Below are 25,063 nucleotides of genomic sequence, written 5' to 3' on the forward strand. Positions count from 1 at the left end.
CATTTAAAAATAATCAATTCTAAAATGAAAAGAAATCTTTTTATCACATTTTCCTCAGCTATTGTTACCTGCACTAAATCTCAAGTTTGTTTTCCATTGAATACCTGAATAGTTTTTTTTTTCTTTTGTTAAGTTTAGGAATATAGAATAGTAAATCATGTTATAACACTCGCCATTTTGTATAAAATAATTCTTTAATATTCAGATGAATCTATTAAAATGTTTGGTTTCTTGGGAATGGCTTTAATAGTAAATGGAATAAGGCAAATAACAAATGTTCAAGATTCATTGATAATAACTAGGATCTACCAGAAAACTGAAATTGCCAGAGCATTTACATTCTGAAATTAGAAGACCAAAGTCATCTTCTTCAACTACTAAAAAATTTCTCTTTTGGGGAAGAAAAATGTTCTCACTGCAAAGCCAGGCTCATTAAGTAAACTCCAAGCTAAACCTTTATGAGAAGAATTCACAATGCTAGAAGAGATGTTCTTTTTGTGTAAAGAGGCTGACCACAGTGGGAGGGTCAAGGGAGGGTTCAGAACTCCCTCCTAGAGCACTGGGAGGGAAAGGCATGTTTCCTTTCTAGCAGTCAGAGCAGAAGCCACCATGAAGATCACCAAGAAGAGCGGACAGAGGCTTGCTAGAATGTGAGGTGGTCCTAGGTGGGTCAGGTCTCGCCTGCCTGAGTTAATGTCTAAGGTAGCAACGGAATGTGCCCCCGGAACACGTGCCTGGAGAGCTCTGGCTAGCTCAAGCTACCAAGGTGTTAAACTCTAAATAACCCCGTGACCCTAGGACCTCTGTGAGCCCAGGCAGTTATGGAGATGCGCACCACCCTCTGTGGCTCCCCGAAAGAACCAAAGGGGAGGAAGGAAAAGAAAACACTTGTGGTGAGACTTACTGAATTGGCTTCTTTTTCCAAAGGGCACGAATCGTTGCTTGCTGGATTCTTTGGTATAGCAAGTTCAGACTTCTTAGCTTTTGGCTCAGCTTTGCTTTCTTTGGCAACTGGTTTTGTCACAGGTTTGGGGGGACTCCACTTGTTAGGTGATGGATTGTGCACCAGTGCTGAGGAAGACGGTGCACTTCATCATCATCCTTCATGTGTTCTGGAGGGTGCTGGGGGGCGTTCAGTTTCACATAGTAGCTGTGATACTGAGAATGCAGCTCCCCATTACTGGAGTTGGGGATGTGGTGGCCGCCAGAGTACTTGGACTGGGACACCATGGCTCCGACCTCCTTTGAGGGAGCCTTTGACATCAAGGGCTTATTAACGACAGTTGTCACCTGCTCGTCAGCCATACTCCTTTTATCTTGATTGAGTCTGGCCCCGGAGCTGGGGTTTTGCTTCTTCATGGACTTTGGGGAGGGAGGTTGGGGAGAGTGGCTCTGTTTGGGACTTGCCTCAGGAGACCTCAGGGGTGTCGTGCCTTTCCGATAAAAATGAGGAGATTCCTTTGGGGTAGGTGGCTTTTCTGGTACCTTTTCTTCTGGGTTTTCTTTAGCATCTACACCTTCCTGCAATCTCTGTTTGATGTAATCGGGGCCTGGGAAAAAAGAAAAAAAGAAAAATAAGATGTAAAGTCTTGTATATCAGGTTTCTCTATAGTTTTTTTTTTTTTTTTTGCTAAAGGAGATTAACTTTTTCCCCTTTAAATCTGTTTTCAAGGCTTTGACTAAGCATGAACACATTTCATTTTCCAGGAAAAGATACTGTTTATTACTGAAAGGGTACTTTTATGACAATACATTCTGTTAATTGTCCTATTTTGATAGCCATAACAATCAATCAACTCTGACTTCCCTAATTGTATTATTCTTCTGTACCTGCAGAACATAGAGGTGAAATTCATGTTGGTAGAGGAACACCATAATTAACCTATTTATCCAAATTAGTACTGTACACTTAAAACACAGAAAGCACATTCTTTATATATAAAGAAGTGACTCTTGTATTTGAAAATGTAATAATGTATCAATATTGTAAGGCAAACTCTGCAGATAACATATTGGTAATGATCTGTCATCAAAGAATCATTAAAACTTTCTAGTTGGGTGCTGAGGTTGTGGCTCAGGGGGACATCGCTCACCTAGCATGCATGAAGCACCCTCAGCACCATATAAAAATAAAATAAAGATATTGTGTCCACCTAAAACTACAAAATAAATATTCAAAAATCCCCCAAACCAAAAACTTTCTAGTTGGGACAACTCCTGTAGTTTAGGATGTGCTGTACAAATCCTTTCCAGGTTGTCCACTCACAGCTGTGACAAACAGATGTTCTGCAGGTGTCCAAGTCAAGACAAGGCAGTTGTCTTTGAGGCTGCAGCCTCAGGATTTTTAGCCTCAGGATTTTGATTTACTTTATATACTTCATGATGTTTGTAACAATCATGTTATTTTCTAGGAATAGAAAAATGTTCAGTTTTTAAAAAGTGCATTTTTACCAGGAATAAGTTATAAAGAAGCAGAGTGCATCAAAAGATGGCACAGGCTGACAGCACTTAAGGATGCCTGTGGTCCTGACAGGGGCAACTTGGGGGACCTGGGACAGTTCTCCAAGGCAGCATCCTCCTTTTAGGCACTTTAGGTCTCTGCCTCACCCCAGGACCTAGTCCTGTGCACACTTTGGCCACCACTCCTCCCAGCTGCTTTCCATTACCAAGATATGAAGTCAAGGTCACACACAATGTGGTTGGCCACCTTTGTAAATGAGCAGGAGCTGACAAACCATCTCTCAAGTCTACGGTGAGGAAGCCATCCTCTCTTACTTGCTGCGAGATCACTGACCAGCACCAAAACAGACTGGTAGACCAATGGTACAGAATAGACGCCACAGAGACTAACCCACAAAATTACAACTATCTTATATTAGACGAAGGTACCAAAAACATGCACTGGAGAAAAGATAGCATCTTCAACAAATGGTGCTGGGAAAACTGCAAATCCATTTGCAACAAAATGAAATTAAACCCCTGTCTCTCACCATGCATAAAACTTAACTCAATGTGGATCAAGGACCTAGGAATAAAACCAGAGACCCTGTGACTAATAAAAAAAAACTAGACCCTAATCTCCATCATGTGGGATTAGGCTCCAACTTCCTTAATAAGACTCCTTTGGCACAAAAATTAAAACCAAGAATCAATAAATGAGATGGAATCAAACTAAAAAGTTTCTTCTCAGTTAAAGAGACAATCTTTGAGGTGAATAGAAAGCCTACATTTGGGGAGAAAATCTTTACCCCTCACACATCAGATAGAGCACTAATCTCTAGGGTACATAAAGAACTCAAAAAGCTAAGCACCAAACAACAACAACAACAACAAAACAACAACAACAACAACAAATAACCCAGTCAATAAATGGGCCAAGGACCTGAACAGACACTTCTCAGAAGAGGATAAACAATCAATCAATGGATATATGAAAAAATGTTCATCATCGCTAGCAATTAGAGAAATACAAATCAAAACTAAGATTTCATCTCACTCCAGTCAGAATGGCAGCTATCATGAAGACAAACAACAATAAGTGTTGGTGAGGATGTGGGGGAAAAGGCACACTCATACACTGCTGGTGGGACTGCAAATTGGTGCAGCCAATATGGAAAGCAGTACGGAGATTCCTTAGAAAATTGGAAATGAAACCACCATTTGATCCAGCTATCCTTTCTATACCCAAAGGACTTAAAAACAGCATACTACAGGGACACAGCCACATCAATGTTTATGGCAACACATTTCACAATAGCTAAACTGTGGAACCAACCTAGATGCCCTTCAGTAGATGAATAGATAAAAAATGTGGTATATATACACGATGGAATATTACTCAGCAATAAAAGAGAATAAAATCATGGCATTTGCAGGTAAATGGATGGCATTGGAGAAGGTAATGCTAAATGAAGTTAGCCAATCCCACAAAACCAAATTCCAAGTGTTTTCTCTGATATAAGGAGGCTGATTCATAGTGGGGTAGGGAGGGGAAATGTGGGAGGAATAGATGAACCCTATTAGATAGGGCAGAAGGGAGGGAGGGGAAGAGGGAAGGTATGGGTTTAGAAATGATGGTGGGATGTGATGGACATTATCTAAAGTACATGTATGAAGACATGAATTGGTGTGAATATACTTTGTATACAACCAGAGATACGAAAAATTGTGCTCTCTATGTGTAATAAGATTTGTAATGCATTCCAGTATCATAAATACATAAAAATTAATAAAAAATAATTGATATTTCCTTTCCTAATTTGGTAAGCATCCTTCTCACTGTCTTTTGTGATGCTCTACAACTGAGCCACATCCCCAACCCTTTTTATTTTGAGACAGGGTTACCCAGGCTGGTCTTGAATTTTTCATCCTCCTGTCTCAACCTTCCAAACCACTGGGATTACAGGTACATACCACCAGCCTCAGCCAAGTGCCCTCTTTTCAAAATAGGCTACTTTCTTTCAACTCCTCCATCAAAGATGGTGGTACGATTTCCTGGCCCAGCAAGAGGCATTGCTCAGATGAAGAAGAGGGGCAAACGCAATATGTGCAAAAGATGACATCTTTGTTTCTGAATTCTTCCTTGGTGCTATGTGCTGGGTACTGAGGGAAGAAGGAAGCACAAAAGGTGATTATGTTTCCCATCAGCAGACTCAGTCCTGCTTTTTACATTTGTTCATTTATTTTTGACGCCTGAAATCAAATCCAGGACCTCACCCATGCTAAGCACCAGGTCTACCACTGAGCTGCACTCCCAACCTTTGTCCCTACTCTTTAAAGTCCAAAATGTCTTTCATACTGGTCCTCTGGGGAGAAGCCCCTTGTGATTCTATTGCAGATTTACTTTTACAACCCCTCCTTTTCTTCTGTGGTAAAGTATACTTTCCTGAGAGTCTGACACATATCCTAAAATATGTCACCCCTTTGTCTAAAATGCCATCAGAGTTGGCTTTATTTGTGTTTTACTGTCATTTGATTTTATAGCTTTGCTGAACCTACCCATCTAGGTCTGGAAGGGAATGTATGGAGCAAAGACAATTAAGATAGTCCAGACTCTTGGAGCTGATGGAATTTTAATGTAAACCACATAACACTGAACCAATTACACAAATGACTAAGTTCTTCTAATGTCCTTAAAGGATAAGTGCAAAAGTTATATTTGCAAAAAAATCACCAGTATCTATCTCAAGATTAAGGAACATTAAATGCTCATGTTTAACTTAATTACACACAGAGAAAAATGTGGAGAAAATAATATACTCTGGCAAACATGATTAGCTATGTATTTTTAAAATTGGAAGATAAAAGTAGAGAGATGCTGAATGGTGAGAGAGATGATAAAAGGCCCATGTGTTTCATTTTGAAAATGGGACTGTGACAGTGCAGCTTACAAATTCAGGATTAATCCCAGTGACACTTGGCCTCACCTGCATTTACTGTGGAAAGAATACAAACAGCAGAAATGGGAGTTGCTTCCACAGATTCCCAACCAAAGGGATAGCTGTCAGCTGAGGTGGAGACTGAGGAAAAGCTGACCAGTACAAGATGCTGTTTGCTGGGAGAGACTTAGGCAACTCAATTACACTGGTTCAAGGAAAATTAATTTTGTAAGACAGCACTTTAGGATATACTTTAATTATTGGAAAATTCCTATAAAACTTGAATATTATACATTATGTATTTTGTAGGTATGTGACTTAGCTTTTGCATCAGTGTGACCAAAATTCCTGTCATGAACAACTTAGAGGGAAAGTATTTGGGGCTAATGGTTTCAGAGGTCTCAGTCCATAGACAGCCAACTCTATTGCTCTGGGCCCAAGGTGAGACAACACATCAGGGCGAAAGGAGGAGGCCCAGTGAAAGAAAACCGTTCCGTTCATGGAGGAATCAGGAAGCAGAGAGAGGGCAAGAGAAAGGGGCCATAGGGAAGATGCACCTTTCCAGGGCACACCGCCAGTGACCTACCTGCTCCATCCACATACCATCTGCGCACAGTTACCACCTAGTATTCAAACTAGGATGGACTGATTAAGTCAGAGTTTTCATAATCCAACCACTTTACTTCTGAACATTCATGCATTAACACAAGGGCTTCTGGGGAGACTCCTCATACCCAATCCATAAACATGCTTTTATAAAGAGTAAAGAGAATCCTTCCCACTTTTTAACTTACACTGTATTATTAGTAACAGGTCAAGTTGAAGATAATTTGTCCATTAAAGGAATTTTTATTAATGGGTTTATAAAGCTAAATTTTGGACTCCTTTGAATTCATTTTTTTAAAATGATTTTTTAGTTGTCAATGGACTTTATTTTTATTTATTTATATGCAGTGTTGCGAATCAAACCCAGTGCCTCACACATACACATACTAGGCAAGCACTCTACCACTGAGCCACAACCCCTGCCTTCATTTCTTTTTTTTTAAACATATTTTTTTAGTTGTAGGTGGACACAATATTTTTATGTATGTTTTATGTGGTGCAGAGGAGTGAACCCAGTGGCCCACATGTGCTAGGCAAGCACTCTACCAACTGAGCCACAGCCTGAGCTCCTGAATTCATTTCTTATCATGTTTTTTAATTCTCAAATACAAGTCTAATCACTCTTTCAATTTCAGAAGTCTGGTGTGGCACAGGTTTTTCTCCCCAAGTGCATGAGGAAAAGCATGTCTTACATAATTGCTTTTGCCTACTCTTCTAAGATGAGTTTTTCCAGGTATATCCACCCAGATTCATCAACAGGGCTTTTATGATACTCCAAATCTGTTGAGCTCAAAGAATTGACTAGAGCCGGGTGTGATGGCACACACCTATAATCCCACACCAGTAATCTCAGGAGGCTAGGGCAGGAATGTTCCAAGTTTGAGGCCAATCTGGGCAACTTAGACCCTGTCTCAAAATAAAATCACAATGGCTGTAGGTGTAGTTTAGAGGTAGCACACTTCTGGGTTCAATCCATGATGCCATCACCACCACCACAACAAAAAAGAATTTACTAGAACAATGAAAGTATATTTTAGCACCAAAGTTTAGATTTTAAAAAAATGCCTAGCTTTATTATGCTTTTGAAAATGGCTGGCTAAAGATATACACACAATCCCATCGGGAACTATTCTTGCAGCCAGTCCTCAGCCAAATCTGAGGTGCTATCCCCAGAGATTTTTATTTAGTAAGTACAAATCAAAGCCCTAGAAATCTTAATGTTCATCTAATGCTCCAGATGATCCTAGTATACACCAAATCACAGGTGTTTGAAAGCACGCAAAAAAATGCACATGTTGACTGGATGTGGTCCTCATATCAGCCTCATATGACTACATCCAGTTGGAAACGGTTCCAAAGTAGCATAATCATATGACAGCTGGCCAAACAATAAGGATATACAGCTAGCTTTTCCATAGTAAGATGGAATGATTTTTAAACAAGACATTTAATATAATGCAGAGGACAGAAGTTTTTTCCTGGAAGGCTTTCTCTTGGAAGGCACATGCTGTGCCCCCTACTTGTCCTGTGTGGTTGTGTGTATTAGCAGTGTGGTGCCAGCAACATAAAGCTGATGAGATGCAGCAGTTCATTAAGAGGACTAGCCAGAACGCTGCCAGGGAGGGAAATTATGACATGTGCTGATACAGTCAGCATTTTTAAGTCAGTCGTGTTTTTATAGACACCATTTATGAATTCTAAGGGCTTTGTCCCCACTGGGGATTCAAACTGGGAAGTAGTCAGATGCAGGTCACCTGCTCAGTGACATGCCACACGATATGAAGTAAGTCAGCACACCACCCACTGACACTGGAAGCTAAGTCTTCATGGTTGGCACAAAGGTTGTTGTTGGCAGATGTTGGCAGCAGGGAATCCAGTTTGAACTTCAGAGGTGAGCCACCATGGGCTGGTTATGGGCAGAAGGAGCACCATGAACAGTCCCCCAAACAAATTTCTAGAAGGGCAGTACCCATAGCAAATGCTTCGTAGTGACAGTAGAAGTCATGAAGCAGAAATTAGGCATTTTCTCAGGAGACTGCCAATCAATCAATGAGGACCAGATTGAACAACTCTAAAAGCATGATTTAATCAGTAGCAGGACCACTTTCAAGTCCCCTCCTTTCCTCTAGGACCTTACAGTCCCATCTGTAACCATGCCACACCGTCTGTGACCACAACCGTAGCACTTGCCTGAGATCTGTGGGACATCTATTCCGGTGCCCAGCCCTGGGCCAGCACTCAGTACATATTTGGTGAAACTGAATACATGGGAATGAATATATGGTGAGAATAACCAGAAAACTTAAGAATTACTAATTTCATGTGTGCTAGTGGATTATTTGCTTTCCCTTCTTCATTTAAAAAAAATGTATTTTAGGTTTGGAAGGAGAGCTTAACAGCCATCTGTTTCTGGATGCTTCATTTTTCTTAACCCAAAGTAGGACAGATTAAGGAGAGGCATAGGCAATTATGTTTTTACAGACTTATAACTCCTGTCAGAAATGCAAGCTTAGTTAACTCTAGTCCATAATAATCTACACCCGAGACTTCACTTTCACCTTTGATAATGAGTGTACTCTGTGTGTGAGCACAACCTACTTAAACAGGGCAATAAGCATGTTGCCTAAGGAAGTGGGCTGCCTGTCTCCCAAAGGGGTTCAGACTCATAAATTCACCACATTCTGGGACAGTGTTTCAATTTCTTTAGCCCATGGCCAGCTCCACTGATAAATAAAACCATCTTTACATCCTATTTAACATAACTTGCAATTAAGAACAAAACAAGAATCTTGATAGGGAACAAACTGAAACTATAGGACAAAGAATCCTGTGTATAATTTCCCAGTTGTCCTTGTTCTCCAACCCCTTCATCTTCTTGGTGATCACCCTCCGAACCTTCATCTCAGCCCTCCTGGCTTAGGAACACAATTTTACCAGCACAACCATGGCTTGGGGTAGACTCACATGACCACAGCTCACAAGACTGATGTATGATACCGAAAAGCCAATTCATTAGTTGACAGCAAGCTCTCCCTCTTGACAGATCTTCGTGGAAAGCCTGATCATAAAATTAGTTACTGGTGAATGTGGCATGGGGACAAGGAGCATGAGATGAATCAACTACCTAATGGCATGAAGCTGAGCTGGCCTGATGCAGTCATTTCCTAGGTCAGGATGATCTTGCCAAGACAGCCATACACACCACTGGCTATACTTTCCTGCCTCCTACTCCCCAACATTCTTGCCAGTGCAACTACAATGATCCCAGGTTTGGCTCAGGCTTCTCTGGTCAGGGTTTGGATGAACACTGCCAATCTTTGCCTCTGTGACTCACTTATCTTCTATACTTCCTCGGGTTGCTGATTCTTTCTGGAGGTGTTGTCCTACACCCAGTCATGTTACGAGGAAATCCTGCAGTTCTTGCAGCCACACTATCACCGCAGATCATCTGACCTCTCTCTGTGCAGTGTCATGGCTCATTTTCAAGTTTAACCTTCAGAGGGCAAACTTCTTCTGAGTTCTTGGGAGTGACTCACTATGTCATTCACACTGCTAACAATTCAACTGTCTCTATGTAATCATCTATACACACACTCACATACATCCATTTGTATGCTCTTTCATTATGGGAACTTAACTCTCTGAGAACAGCCCATATGGCTGTTTTTTCCTGTATTTTTAACTCAACTATAGAATCATTTCTTTTTTTTTTTTGAAGTACGGCCATAAGATTTAATTAAGATGGTATATACCTGAAAATACCACCAGCTCCTAAAAAATCGATTTACCATGAAAATGTCCAAAATGTAAGCTTATGACATCCTTTTTCTCAGTGCTTGCAGCGTTTAGGCATGGCACAGGCATGGAAAACAATGGAGATATTTATGTCTGATATATGTAAACTCAATGAGCAGCCTGACTTAGAAGAATTCCTTGAAAGCCCTGTTAGCAAATGTCTATGTGATATGATCAACCTGTAAATGCAGAGTGGAAAGCATGAGTTAAGGCCCTTGAGAAGACCTGTGATGCTCCCTACAGAAAGGGCCTTCTCTCCAGTGGCTACAGGAAATGCTGGCTGTGGGTGCAGCCTTTCTGGGAGCTCCAGCTGCCAACAGACCCACTGTCATATCATGCTCCTGGGATGGATTCATTACTGATGGACCCCTTGCTTATAGGTGATTGTTTTAGCTAAGAAGGGGTGGAATTACATTTTCCCACAATATTTATTTCCCCTCAAATGCTTTTACACCATAAAAGCCCTTTAAAGCCATTCAGTCTGGAAAACTGGGATGACCTTCCATATCATTTCCCTCTTGCTCACACCTAATAGAAGTCTCGAGGGACCCCACTTCCCAGCAGGACTTGGCGTCTGCAGACAACAATAGTAAGTTTGTTTGCTGTCAAAGCAGCCCAAGCCCAGTGTCTCCTCACTGTCCAGCTTCTTTCTACCATGGCAGCTCCCTGGAGAGCCCAGGAACACCTACTAGGTTTGCTGAACACCTCCTAGAACAGCTAATTCACCAAAGTACTTACACACTGGGGAAGTGTGAACAAAACAGGTGATTCCAGTACTATCTATCAGTACCGGAAGAGGAAATCAAAGGAATCCTTTTGCAACAAAATATAAATATGTATACAGGATTCAAAACTACCCACCAGCTTTCAAGAGATGTACATGAGAGAAAACACCCATATCAGTGATTGCCTCTGTGTTGGTCTTGGACTCTTAGAGAGTTCACTCCATGAGAGCAGTATCTAACATCTCAGCATCCAACTGGGCCCCTTATATAAAAACAAAAACTGAGTCTTTTTTTAACCTAGCCCTTTTCTGTCTTTCTTTGCAAGAAACAATAATGAAATAAAACAGAAAACAAAAAAAGGGGCTAGGGTTGTGGCTCAGTGGCAGAGTGCTCGCTTAGTACATTCGAGGTCCTGGGTTTGATCCTCAGAACCACATAAAAATAAATAAAATAAAGATATTGTGTCCAACTAAAAACTAAATGTTAAAAACAAAAACAAAAAAGAAGCATAACCCCCAAATCAGCAGGTCAATTTTTTTTTTGCATTACTCCATCCTTTATTAAAGCCAAGTTTCTAGATTTTCTATGGCTCTTGCCATTCTGTTCACATTCACTTACCCTGTACATCGGGACTCAGAGATGCCCCTGGTTCTTATGTTGTCTTACCCTCAGCAGAACCAGAAGCAAACCAAACACCCACACCACTCAGGGTGCTGGGAGGTATGGGGTAATATGCAGCTTGACCAATTTAATAAAAATCAATGGGTGGAAATTATTTACCATGAAATACAAACTTTAATATAAATTTAGAACATTTTGATCTCTTTACCTAAAAATCTGTTTATCTCTGTAAATAATCACTAGAAAGATGTTGCATATAGAACAACGGAGACACATACATTCAAAGGTATAGCTATTTTGAAAACAAAAATCCTGTTAGTATATCCCAGAAAGAAATGAAAACAGCTTACTGGGAAACTACTAGGAAGTGAGTTAAATTTAAACTTCCTGCAAGTATTTGTTGGTGGCTATTTTTTGATATTTGAGAGACAGGTGATCAAGGTGACTTTTTTTTTGAGGTTGTCACTTTCCATTTCTTCCATTATGACATGCATTTCCCTCTTCATCTCTTACGGTTAATCTGTCTTCAAGTAGTTGCCAACTAACAACACACCTCTGAGCTTCAGTTTAGGTACATAAAAAAACAAACGAAGTAACCCCACAGTACTTACTAGTTCTTCTCCTATTGCTGATGCCATTATCGTATGGTGTAAAAGCATTTGAGGGGAAAGAAATATTGTGGGAAAATGTAATTCCACTGCTTCTTAACTAAAACAGTCTCTCATAAGCAAGGGGTCCATCGGTAATCTGAATCGGGACATTTGTGATGGAATGTGCAACTAACACAATTTTTCATAAGTCAGATACTTTTAGATTCCTGACTTGTTTAGAGCTCTTGGCTCAAAGCTGGGGGGATATGTGGCTGGGAGTACAGAGGCAGACAGGGAGAACCCCCCAATTCTCCATTGCTGACAAACTTGAGGGGATATTTTGTTACTTAATATACACTCCCACTGATCTTGTAGTATTACTGAGTCATGAACAGGAACCTTTATGCGAGAAAGGAAATAAAAGATAACCAAAGGCAGTGCTCCAATATTTCCCATCAAAGGAGAAGGGTTTTACCTGGTTGGTAGAAATCAGGTGACAGCTCCCTGGCTACAGCTCTCGCGATGTCGCACTACTGGCGGGTGGCCAGTGCAGCCTGGTCAGCAGCGTCAGCTTTCGCTCTTGCGTGTGCAGTCCTACATGGGGCATGAAAGGGCCAGTCAGCAAAGGTAGCACCTTATTAACTACATGTGGACAAGCAAACGTCCATCTAAGAAAAGAACTGTTCATTAGGATCATGGCCTAATACCTGCAGTACTAAGCTTTAGTGTCCTATGACAGTGGGATTTCAATAAAAAGAGATGAAGCTACCTGTAAATCACCTCAGTCATTTAAGGGGAAAATGAAGAGGATGAGTGGGGCCTGTGTAGCCTGATGCTGAGTCTGGCTGTCGAAACTTATTGGACCAAATCTGTTGGCTGTGGTTGGTATTACCCACCCTGAAACTATGGAGAGAGCATATTATTTCATATAGTGTTTATAGACTGAATTCCTATGGTAGAATCAATGTAAAAGTTTGATCAAGCAACCTCTGTTACAGTGGCTTTGGGGGTGGGGATTAGCAAAACTGTCATTGGTACTCTTTATCAATGCCCATGGCTTAAAAACTCTCACATGGGCAATTTCTGGGTGACCAGCATAATGCTACAAGGGATGTTGCTGGGAAATGTACATTACTGTCTCCTACCTGCCTGCTCAGGAGGGTTACCTAAGAGCCTACTTAGTTCACTTTTAAGCAATATTTTTTTTGTATAAAATAAAAATGAAAAGGGGGCAGAGCTGACACAGACAAAATGGATCTCTTGGTCTTCCACCTCTTCCCTGGCCTATTTGTATTCCCTGAAATCTCTACTACTTCCAAAGGGCTAGGGGCAGGGGAGAAAGAGGCAGGGAAAGCCTTAGGCTTCTTAGGACAACTCAGGAGAATGGACATCACCAGTCCCAGCAGAGAGGATGTGGAGGTTAGGCAGAGAACCATGGGTTATCCACTTCTGAAGCAGGCAAACCTTCTCTAGTTAGTCTTTAGGTGGAAATGATGGGTATCTAATTTTTCTAACTGCTTAAATTTTCTATCATTTTATTAGCAGTAGGCAGGGCTATAAGTAGCTAATAGTAAAAGCTGAATGGAAGTCTGACAGAAGTACATGCACATCTCCCAGAGACAACAGAGAAGGGAAGAGTTGGGAAATGGCACTGTGTAGCTGGTCTTCAGGGAGAAACACAACTGACAGCTGGATGATGCCAACAGATCCAACCCACAGAGGTACACGGTCAGAAAGAAAAATAGGAAGATGGGGCTGGCCTGAGACCACTGGTAGGAGGCTCCATGCTCAACCTACTTTCTCCAACCCCCTCTTCTCACCCTGTGCTCTCATGGTGCCCATTTGTCTTCTTAGGACCCAGCCAAGCCTGGAGGCTTGATGGAAAGCTTCACGAAGATTTGAAGCTTCACAAAGAGTGGGAGTTTGGATGTTTGATCCTCTGCTATAAATCCCAATGCAATTCACAGAACACTACCTGGGCACACTACTGGGGGGCCACTTTATGAATCAAGAAATGAATGACACTTCCTCAGAACAGCTGGACAGTTAACTTACAAATAAATGGAATGACAAAACCATACAGACAATAAAGGAACAGTGGGTGCCAGGAGTTCAGAGTACAAGTGGGAAAAGGGGGAATGAATGGAGCTGAGGGATGCTCCTTAGGCATTTGTCAACATCCACAGACTCCCCAACACAGAGCGTGGACCCTAATGCAAATGACAGCCTTGAATGTTAATGTATCAATAGTGGCTCGTCAAGTTATATCAAATGCACTCACTGATGCAAGATGAAGGAAGCTGCACATGGGACTTGGGTGGGGAGAAGAGGCAGATGGGAACTCTTTGTGCTTTCTGGTCAATTTTTCTAGTAACTTAAAAACTGGTCTAAAAAATAGACTATTAATTAAAAATGAATGAATTAACTTCGAAATTTTTTTTTCTGAATCATGCAGGATATTTCCGATTACTTCTGTCTACAGGGTATCCTAAAATATGAAATGGACACAAAACCAAGAGGCTAAGAGAACATATTCCTAAGCAACTGCTGTAGAAGCTGGTTGCGTGGTGCCATCCTTGATGGTGGAGGAGGCTTTGTTCTGTGTCTGAGAATCAGGAGATGCCCTCTATTAATGCTCTTTCAGTTTCTCAGAATCTTTCCCAGAATGATCTTCCATTTTATCTGCTATTCTTAGCTAGAGCCTAATTATGTCTAGGTATCATAATTAATGAAGCCATAAGAGTACAGTGGCACTGCCTTATCATGTAGTCTGCTAGCCCTTCGATGATAAATCTACAAAACTCCACAAATAAATCACTTACTGATACAACTGCAATATGCCATCATATACACTCAAATAAAATGGTAGTATTATCTCCACCACTTTTGACAATAGGCTAAACTGGAGAACAGATAAATACAGCTTACTCTTCTGCAGATACATTTTGAAAGCACAGTGTTACGGGAGCTTCATTTGCCACTTTTTTACTTAACTCTTTACTTTTTTATTTAACTCTTTACTTTTTTACTTACTCTTTCCTGTAATACTAAACCGAGGGAGAGGACTTCCTTGTCTAGCCCAGCTCCATGCTGAACAGAGTACTGCTGCATGGCTGGTCAAAACCACATCCAAACTGGTCTAAATCACATCCAAATTTGAACCCAGAAGTCTGCTCAGAAGCTTTTGGTGAACCCAATCTTGAGATGTGGAACAGAACAGGAGCTCTGAGTTTGCTGTTACCATCAGTCACATGTGCCCACGGCTACTGGAATGTCTAGCTTTTGCCCAGGAATAATCTGGACTTGCCTCTGGCTCATGTTAGTGAATTCATGTGTTCAAATCCCAGGCCCAGTTCCAGAGCTGCACACGACCCCTTTAATCAGCTAGCTGGTACAGGCATGCCATTGTTCCTGGGGTGCAGCATCAGGCTGGGCAGTCTGCAGAGATCAGCTGAAACCACTCAGCAGGATGCCTTGCTGCTGCAGCTTGTCACAAAAAAAAAAACATATGTGCACAGAAGGAGCATAGTACCCAGGACACATTTCATTCATTCAAAAGCTTGCTGACATTTACAAGTCTTTTAGGCCTTTTAAGAAACTCCACATACCATTATCACATATGCTTCCCCCACTGAATGCAGTAAAAATAACCAGGAAGCATCTCCTTTTAATGAGGCATCAGTGGCTGACTTTTAGGGCTCTCATTTTACAATAATCCAAAGTTTTAACTTGTGGAGAGTTTTGATGTGGGCAAAGCCATGAGAATGGTGCTGATATACAGAGAGACCTCGAAGCCTGATAATTTTTTCCCAGACACCAGCCCTGCAGAGGTCAGCTGTGAACAGACACAGCAGGAACCAAAACTTCTTAATGCCAGGCAGAACTTGGGAGTTAAGAATGTAACTACAAATTATTTTTTGAATCAGTCACCTTATGAGTATCTAAGGTTTTTTTCTTTAAGGACCAAAACAGTGCTTCATAACCTATCAGGGCACCTTAGTTGGAAAACAATAATGGAGTTTTCCCAATTTTTTTCACTTTCCTCCTTAATTGACACATTCAATTTTTATTAGATATAATAATGCTTTTATAAAAAGCATATTCAACTCTACACTGAACATTCTCTACCTACACTCCTCCTCTGGCCAACGAACATGCTGCTCAGGATCCTTAAATGTCTACTCTTGACTTCTAGCTTTTGATAGCTCCTATGTCTACCCCTGACACAGCTGATAAAGGTTTTAATCTAGAATCTACCACAATTCTGCTAATGGTGAAATTGATACTTACAAAATTTGCTATTTCTACTTTTTATACATTCTTTTCTCAACAATAAACTGCTTCAAAAGTATGCTGATTTGGAGGCTGGAGGTTTAGCTCAGTGGTAGAATTCTTGCCTAACATCCATGTGGCTCTGAGTTCAATCTCCAGTCTCTTTCTCTAACACACATATATATTCTGCTGTCCTTTAAAAATGTATTATATGTATTAAGTCAGAGTTATTTTACTGATCCAACCCTTAAAACTTGATGTCAAAGGCTATACTCTAATTGGTTCAGTGTCTGCTCTTGTGATTTGCTTTGACAACCAAGTATTTAAAGATAATTATTAGGAGAATTTAAAAATAAGAGCAATTGGTAGATAGCTTGAGAAAACCCAAATCTCAGCTGATGGCAATACCGCACTTGCAGTTGCTCAAGCCAAACTCTCTGAGCCATCCCTGATCCCACCCTTTCTTGCACATGCCCCATCAATTGTCAGCAAATCCAGTTGGCACCACCTTCAAAATACATCCTCAATCCAATTGTTGCTTCTGCCCTGGTTGCAGCATTAACATCTCACCAGGGTTACTACAAAGGCAGAGCCCATCTCATTGACATTTTATTTCCCTCTGGTTCTCTTGAAAATGCCTGACAATAACCAGAAATTCTTTCCTGGGTTATGGCATCATGGGGGATAAAATGCAAAAAAAAAAAATATGACCTGTGAGCCTTCCTTTTGGACTGTGACATTACTCATTTATGTGAGACCTAGATTTCAGAAAACCAATTATCTTGTGCAGACAGTTGCAGCCCTTTTAAAGAAGAAATTAGTCTGTTGAGCAAGGAATACTCCCTGATAGGAGAAGAAGCAACTGGCTCCTGAAATCGCAATTGAAAATCAGAGCCATGATTTCTATGTGACTAGCACTTGGTAAGAAACTGGTCCTTCAATCTGGATTTGGTTCTTGGATAAGACAAACCCAGTGAGGCTCAGCACATGCTCCTGATGCTCAGCAATGCACAGAGCCCTTAGATGTCTTCCACTTTCTAATCTCAATCTTTCACACAGTGATTGACTGACAGCTGGTGAAGATTTTAATCTAGAATAGACAATGATTCTGCTATCACTCCATTCTCAGGATCTGATTTGGGAAGACTACATCTTAGGGGTCCCCATCTATTCCATCTATTGGTTCTTGAATGTTAATTTTCTCCATAAATTATCATTTTTTTAAAAAAGAAATAAAAGACCAGACCTGAAGTAGTAACTTCAAGAAACAAGAATTCTTAGATTCTGGTTTAAAACATGTTATATCATCAGTGAATAGTTCGTCCTATTTGCTAATGCAGGAGATCATGTCTTCCTTTCCTCTGAAATATAGCCAGTACAAAAGGTAAACTAAGGGGCAGAATATTGCTATTAAGTTAGGTATTTGATACTTACAGGTCTAAATTTTTGCACATGTATTAGAAAACAGGCTTTGGAAGTATTGTTAATCAGAGATCAGGTCAAGGCCCATCTGAACCACAAATGGTTCTAGTTGAAGAGATCAAAAGTTAAACCACATTACTTTATCACAGAAATGTCTCTGCAGAACTGCAGTCAGTATCAGTCCCTGGCTTTCTGTCAAGGGCAGAGAAGAATGTTTCTATACCTTTCATGAAATATTGTCCATTATGTCTATTGTTGTCATGTTTATTGAGATTTAGGTGACGCAATCCTCTCATTGTTCAGTGCCAGGAAAAAAATTGGTCTCTGGTGATAAACTGGTTTGCTTCCTTGTACCATACAATGTGGACTACACAATCTGTTGTTTCTCTTCTCCTTAAGGCCACCAGAAAACCTAGAGTTAAAGCAGCCTCCATATAAGCACGTAGCTATCTAACCACACGCTCTGATGCTAGACTCCCACCGTCAGGGATGCTATCATGAATGTGACAGATGAGAGGGCCCTGAAAGCACTTTCTGGAAACCAGCAGGATATTTACACAAAACAAAAAGCCAATTCTCGGATCAATAAATTCTTGTTATACTGGTTTCTTGAGCTCCAGCCCCTGTCAGTGTGCTAATACTCAGGGGACAGGTGTATTGACTTGGGAACAGCAGTGTTTACTACTCAGTCTCCTTTTATAAGATGTTCTCTAGGTTGTAACATTTTCACACTTACAAAAATCAGTCCTCACTCTTCAGTACTTTAGCGAGTTTATTCCCTTTCATCTGATCAACAACTTAATAAGCTTAAAGGCTACAAAGTCACATTTTTACTTCTTCTTTGGAATATGCCAAGTAAAAAGTAATTCCACTTTATCTTTTTTTTTTTTTGGTTGCTTCTGGAGATGAAACTCAAGCTATCTTACATGCTAGGCAAGTATTCTACCACTGACCTACACGCCCAGCCCCTACATTTTATTTGACAACAATAAATTTTTATTTTATAAAAATTATCTGAGATTTACCTCCCAATGTTACTTATATCAGATGAGAAAAAAATGTGATATTAAAAAAAACTTAAGGCTTGTTTTATTCTTGAAATAATCTTTGGAGAAAAGTCCTTTTTAATGAGGGTCATTTTAAAGTTCAAGCACATTATCATTAAATAATATTAAAACATCTATTTCAAGCTTAAGCACCTGCAACCCAGTAAATGGGTGAAAATACTTGCCAATCACATATCTGAAAGGGGGTTAGTATCCAGGATATATAAAACATTCCTACAATTCAACAACAAAACCTTATCAAAACATAAGCCAAAAACCTGAATAGGCATTTCTCCAAAAAAGATACACAAATGGCCGTGAGAACATGAAGAGATGCTCAGCATCACTAAACACCAGGGGAATGCAAATCAAAACAATGAGATCCTATCTGACACCCATCAGGATGGCTAGTACCCCAAACCAGAAAAGTTACAAGAATGTGCAGAAACCAGAACCCCCTGCACTGCTGGCGGGAAGGTGAAGTGGCTGCTGCTCTTCTGGAACATACTATGGCAGCTCCTCAGAAAATTTAAAGTAGAATTGTCACATGGTCTGCCAATTGGATTTTGGATATAGACACAGAAGTAAAGGAAAGCAGGGTATTAAAGAGACATTTGCACACCAAATTCATAGCAGCATTATAATAGCCAAAAGTTTGAAGCAACCCAAGTGTCAATAGATGAATAAACAAAAAAATTGGTAGATGTAAACATATTATTCAAGCTTTAAAAAGGAAATTTAGATACATGTTACAACATGGATAAACCTTGCTGACATTATGCTAAGTGGAGTGGGCCAGTCACAAAAAGACAAATATTGTATAGGGTAGCTAGGGTCATCAAATTTATAGAGAAAAAAAGAATTGTGGTTGCCAGGGGCTGGAGGGAGACTTTGGAAAGATGGTTAGTTGGTACAGCACTTCAGTTTTGCAAGATGAAAAACTTCTGAGGGATCAGTCATAAAAGTAAAGGAATAACCGCTGGACATTTTTGGAAAAATGTCAGAACTTTCAAACATGCGGAGAGTTTTCCTGTCTGTTTTGCTACCATAAAAACCTGCCATAGAAGCCGTCTTCAAAAATCCTAGTGGAAGGGATAAATGGGTGAGGAGGAGAGAAGCATGAGGGATAACCCCAAGATTCCAATTAGGTATTCAGATGCCTGGTCTCACAGCAGATAGCAACTGTGTAGGCCCTACTCCAGTTTGGAGGTGATGACACACAGTTTTACACAAGTAGGAGTTTATGTGATAGGCATTTATAGTTGGGAATATAGGGCTATGATGCAAACTAGAGGACATGGCAATAAACAGAAGTGTGAACATCATGATGCGTTCAAGGAAAGTTGGCTGAACTTGTCAAAAAGCAAAGAACTGAGTATTGAAACCAGAGTGTCCTGGGGACTGGGTGGAGGAAATAGCAAAATAACCTGAGAGAAGGAAGCATACACAGAATCCCTTTAAGTTCTTGGGTGAATCTTGGGCTCCTTTTGGAGTTAAGTGGGTCACATCAGAATCTGTCTTTCCTCTGGGGTAGCTGCATTTTTTCTCAGCCTGACTGGCTGATTTATGATTTATGGCAGCCACTAGCAATGCGGTGAGGATCTGAGGAAGGGACAGTCTGTCAATCCCCCTGTGCTTAGCAAAGTGAAGGCCGAGTCAAGGCGGCTGAATTTGTTGAGACCTATTTGAGGGAGCAGTTGGAATAAGAAGGCCACGGCTGAAGCCCGATGGAAGGGAGTTGGTGAGGAACTGGGCAGAGGAAGTGGAGGAAGCAGGTGTGGGGCACATGCTGGAGACTTTTGACCCAGAAAGGAAGAAGGAAATTTGGACAGTAACCAGAAGAATTAGCTGGGTCAAGGGAAAAGACATTTTACTTGCATTTTAAGTAAATGAGAACTGATACTAGTGGAAGGTGGGAAGGAAGATGCCCAAAGAATAGGAGTTTTGAGAAGATGACTATTGTTGGAGCCACATCCTAGATGAGGTGAGAGAAACAAAACAGGAAAAAATATTTTTAAAAAGGGATGAGTTGATCCAATGTTTTAAGGTTATTCAAAGGATAGTAAGTTTGAAAGAGAACAAGAGTTTCATGGGGCTTTGGAACCAGAAAGACCTGGGCTGTCACCCCAGTTCATCATGTTGACTGTGCCCCCAATTTTCTTACTGTAAAATGGGGGCAATATTAATGTGTAGAGTTAGACTGAGATCAGGATTGATTTATATGAAGTGCTTAGTATTAACTTAGGGTACTTATTGGATAAATGCCCATTATCTGTCTTCTGCAGAAATTAAGAGACAGTGGGGAGATTCTGAGGGCTTAAAAGAGGTGAAGATGAAGAATCATCACTATCAAAGTTCTAAGGAATGGAAGAAAAGTATATTAGAAATGCTCAGTGGCCCAGGAGAACCTGACCTGGGTTTCTATGACTGTGCATCTTTCTCTAGCAGCGTTCTTCTCTGGGAGAAGCAGAGGAGGTAGAATGTGGCTATGACACAGAGGCAAAGACCCGGATCAAGGAGGATGGGGAGCAACATAGAATCACCTGGAGCTGTGGGCAGGGAGGAAGAGTCCACCACCAAAGGTGGTCATTGGGTCAGATGAAATATAAGGAGCTAAGTTAAGATTGGGTGAAAAATGTGAGGGTAATCAGACAAGTGTAAAGTCATTATCAAAGTAGATTTTATGGTTTTAGGTATTTTTTAGCTGATTAAAATAAGATCTGTCTTTCCTAATGAGAAATTATATAGATAGTGTATTATTTTGACTGAATCTGGCTTGCTATTAAATAATATATCTGTAGGTCAATTTTTTTTGGGGGGTGCTAGTAGGCCTTTGGCAACACTAGGTAGACCAAATTATTTTAAAGTAGATGCATATTCTATAATATGGAGCTAGACATAATCACAAGTACATTTTTTCTTGGGCACTGTCACAGAGACACCTGGATGTGTCTAAGAACTCTGCAGCTTCAGGATCTGAGAATTACTTCTGGATAATGATAAAAATTAAAATGCCAATACTGTTTTTATTTTATCTTCAGTATTAGGTTTCATGTCTTTTGCCAAGGGTCTGTTATAGGTACAAATTAAATTACGGCTAAGAATTAGAGCAATTTAAGACCGCGTAATGTTTAGAACACATGATGGCAGCTCGAGGTCTTCAGTTAAAGAACAGACAGATCATTTATTATGGATCATAAACTGGCCTAATCCGCACTTGCTACTGCAAATGTCCATTAAATGCATACCCCTGGTGCTTAAATAATTCCATTTTATAAATACTTATATATTTAAAAAAAATTAAGCAATCACCATTCACTCCTTAAAAATGACACAAGGCCTTTAGACCTTCTTCTTGAACTCAAGTTGAAAAACAATCGCTAAGGTAATAAGATATCCATCTTCTATCATCCGAAATGGCTCTTAAGATCCCAAAGCTGCCCCTTCACTTTGTTCTGCCCAGATGAGCCTAACCAGTGAGCAGTAGAAGGACCCATTCCTCTATTGGGTTTCTGACGCTAACCAGTACAAACACGAACTTGCTTGGGAGTAGCTATCATCTTGAGCTCTTACCACTTTAGAGGTACACATTTTGAAGCTATAGTTTGGGAAAGAACAACTCTGGGAGAAATACTAAAGTGTCAGGGGTGTGGTTATTCTCTCAGCAAATTAGTTTTCATCATTTCACATTTCCTGGTAGGAACTGTGGTTCCATTACTCCAGTTACCTCATGCCTTGTCTGGGACCAGAAAGCATTCAATAGTTCAATCAAGGAGTCCTCAACTATTTTTACTTTAAATTTCCAGCCTTTTCTGCAACATACTACAAGCATGAAGGTACTGCTCTGATACATGCTAAGCCTCTGGATTTTAAGAAGTGACTCTTCAATCTTCTGCTTTACCAGACATATTAAAAACACAGTTGTAACTTGGAAAGTCTCTTGAGAATTCTGTGGTTCCCTCCCTGATGGTCAGGCAATTTTTTTTCCTTCTGTAGAGGTCTGAGACTCAGAGAGACTCAGAAACATATTCAAAGTCACACAGCTATCTTGTGGAATGAATGGATGGAACCCAAGTCTCTTACCCTTTGTGATAACGGCAAGCAAGTATGTTCTGAGAAAGACTTCTGTATTACTTTAGAAAACATTCTAGTATGTAATTATTTCATTTTTCTTTCTGCTCTAAAAATCCCCTCATTTTCATAGTTCATGCTTTCTCTTTGAATCTGTTACTGCTCTCTTTAATCAATCTTTATTTTAAATAGACTAATGCCGCTATTGAAAAATGCAAATATTCAGCTTTCTTCTCCTACACATTTTTTTTTAAAACCAATTTTGGCTGACTTTCAAATGAAATAACACAGCTTAGAAAACATCTTACTAAAGACTACAGGGCAGATTTGCTTCTCATCAAGGTTATTCTTTAGAAGGAGCATTTTTAGGTGGTGTTAAAAATACTACAGATTCATCCAACTCAGAGTTGCCTTCCCCAAATCACCAAATTAGTAATTAATGCCTCCAAGTTTAAAAGGATATATCAGAGGATCATGTAGTTCCCCCTGAATTCTTAAAAAAGTTTTCTTCTTTTTCCTCATGAGAATCTCAAAAAATTATGTCATATTTCCCTATTTTCAGCATTTGCTATGTTAAACTGAGAATAGGAAATTTTCATTTTAAAACTCGATAAAATAGCAGTTTATCCAAGGATTCTGAGGAAAATAGAAGTGGAAACAAACGTGTAAACCAGGGCTTCTGGTTTTCTCTTTAGCACCTTTAAGTAACAATTGGTGTAATGGAGGGGCAAAGACAGTTTTAAAGATGAATGCATGAACACTGAGATACTAGTATACCAATACTTAGAGATGGTAGAAACGCAAGGCAGGATTCAAATCAGGTCAGTCCAAGAATCTTGCTCAAAGAATAGGAATCTTTTCCTCTGGTCCTGATAGATGGTTATATTAATATTCTTATAGTATTTTGAATATTCTTGACCAGATGTCTCCTGTCTGCCTATGCATTGACTCTAGAAACATTCTAATGAACTTTTAAATTTTATTTATTTTCATGGTGGGACTGACTGAATCCGGGGCTTGCTAGTTAGCTGGATTGACCCTGTTGCAGCCACTGAAGGGCCTACTTTCCTCAACTCACTGCCTTAGTGACAGATGTATTAACACAAATGAAACCACTCCTCCCCAACAGGAGGATCAGCCCAAGTCCAAAGACACTCAAGAAGAATTCCAGGCACTAAGGGGATGTTATACAACCCAAGGCCGAGGGTTGGGGAGGGGCACAGAGGATGCCATTCCCACCAAGGTAGGGATTTCCCTTCAAGTCCAAGAATTCAGGATCTTCTGTCATCTTGTGATTGTGGTAAGGGCAGGCTGAACTCCAAGGGGCAGGAGAGTTGCTACCTTAGTATTAATATCCGAGCTTCTACTGCCTGGCTGGTATCTGATGGTGGCTCTAGCTGGGTCTCCAGTTGGCCCCAGAGCATCCAGCCATCCTTTCAGGTTAGAATTGTTCAATGTGCCAAGTTTTGGCCAGCGATGAGTACTGGAAATAGGTCTTGCCTCTGAAATGACAACAGATTCAGTGACAAAGGACATGCCCCTGCTTTATCAGCTAACTGTCCTCTCTGAACCATGAATGTGAAAAGCCCCCTTGTCTTTAAGGTGGAGAACACGTAGCCATGATAGGAATCCAGGATTCCAGTGGAAACTTATAAACTATATTTATAATTTTGGACCCAGAAAATACTGCAAGAGGTGTGTTGGAAGACAGGTTCATATTCTATGCTTTGTCTTGTCATGAAGGAAATGGGGGCACAGAAAGCCCTGTTATCGTGTCATATAGGTCCCTGGGGTCAACCAGTTACCCGAACACATGAAAGTCACTGAGGAAAGGGGAGGCTGTGAGAATCAGCCATGATGTCCAGAAGAGGCCCACCCTGAAGGGACCTCCCTTCCATTAGGGACAGGTATAGAACCCACAGCTCTAGTAGACAGGCCTTTTTCCAAGGAGGACCTGGAATACTCTGGTAGTGGCATTTGTTCCAGAGTCAGGAGGAGAGCTAAGAAGCCTCTGTGTACCCATGACAAGGACACAGTGTTAGAAGCTGGAGGCTGCTCACTGCTGCCTTCTGTGCTGTTAGGAGCTCTCCTGGACCTCACGAACACTCCCCATTCCTTGTTATTCCTATGGATGCATGTTCAGGTTTCAGATCGCTTTTTTTTTTACATGTTTTTCCTTAGTTTTAGGTGGACATAATACCTGTATTTTTATGTGGTGCTGAGGATCAAACACAGTGCCTCCTCACACATGCCAGGCAAGTGCTGTACCATTGAGCTACAACCCCAGCCCCTCAGAGCACGTTTGAATTTGTGTTCCTGAGAATAATCACCCTGGCCTGTCTTTCTTGATACCAAATCCTTATTTCATGATAATCTACTGCTATTTTCTACCTCAAACAAAACCTCAACATACAAATGCCTAGATCTACAAATGCCTAGAAATGCTTCTGCATAATTATTTGCCATTCTGGGCACACAGGCAACTTTGCTAATTCTACATATACACTCACTTTTCTCTCCATACTCACTATATATGC

The 25,063-nt window shown here is 40.5% G+C and overlaps 1 pseudogene; it reads right to left on the reverse strand.

Moving 5' to 3' along the window:
• LOC144373847 (junctophilin-1-like) overlaps positions 1-25,063 on the reverse strand; it is a 71,788-nt pseudogene that overhangs the window by 3,412 nt on the left and 43,313 nt on the right.

This window comes from Ictidomys tridecemlineatus, unplaced genomic scaffold (genome assembly GCF_052094955.1).
Source record: "Ictidomys tridecemlineatus isolate mIctTri1 unplaced genomic scaffold, mIctTri1.hap1 Scaffold_51, whole genome shotgun sequence".
In the NCBI taxonomy this organism is placed as follows: domain Eukaryota; kingdom Metazoa; phylum Chordata; class Mammalia; order Rodentia; family Sciuridae; genus Ictidomys; species Ictidomys tridecemlineatus.